At 52.9% G+C, this 240-nt stretch overlaps 1 protein-coding gene across 1 annotated transcript in view; it reads right to left on the minus strand.

The window, feature by feature from the left end:
* Nucleotides 1-32: 32 nt before the first annotated feature.
* CSUI_000825 (casp carboxy-terminal protein) overlaps nt 33-240 on the minus strand; it is an 11,807-nt gene continuing 11,599 nt past the window's right edge. Inside the window, exon 9 of the mRNA XM_068061032.1 lies at nt 33-237. The gene's annotated coding sequence lies outside the window, so the exon portion shown is untranslated. The remainder of the gene's footprint in view (nt 238-240) is intronic.

Raw genomic sequence — 240 nt, forward strand, 5'->3', positions numbered from 1 at the left:
AGAAGAAGAAGAAGGAGGGATGACGATGACTCCTCTTCGGCTCCTCTTCGCCGCCTTCTCTTCCTCTTGTTCAATCGCATGCAGCATAGACGACGAAGAGAAGGACGGTAGGAGACCCGTCTCTCCTCTGATTAGGTGACGGCGATGCGTAGAAGAAGAGGGAGAGGAGGTGGATGTTGTCAAAACTTCCACGCGACACTGCTGATACCTCACTCGAGCCTTTAGCGAGTCAACTTCCTG

This window comes from Cystoisospora suis (genome assembly GCF_002600585.1).
Source record: "Cystoisospora suis strain Wien I chromosome Unknown contig_312, whole genome shotgun sequence".
NCBI lineage: Eukaryota > Apicomplexa > Conoidasida > Eucoccidiorida > Sarcocystidae > Cystoisospora > Cystoisospora suis.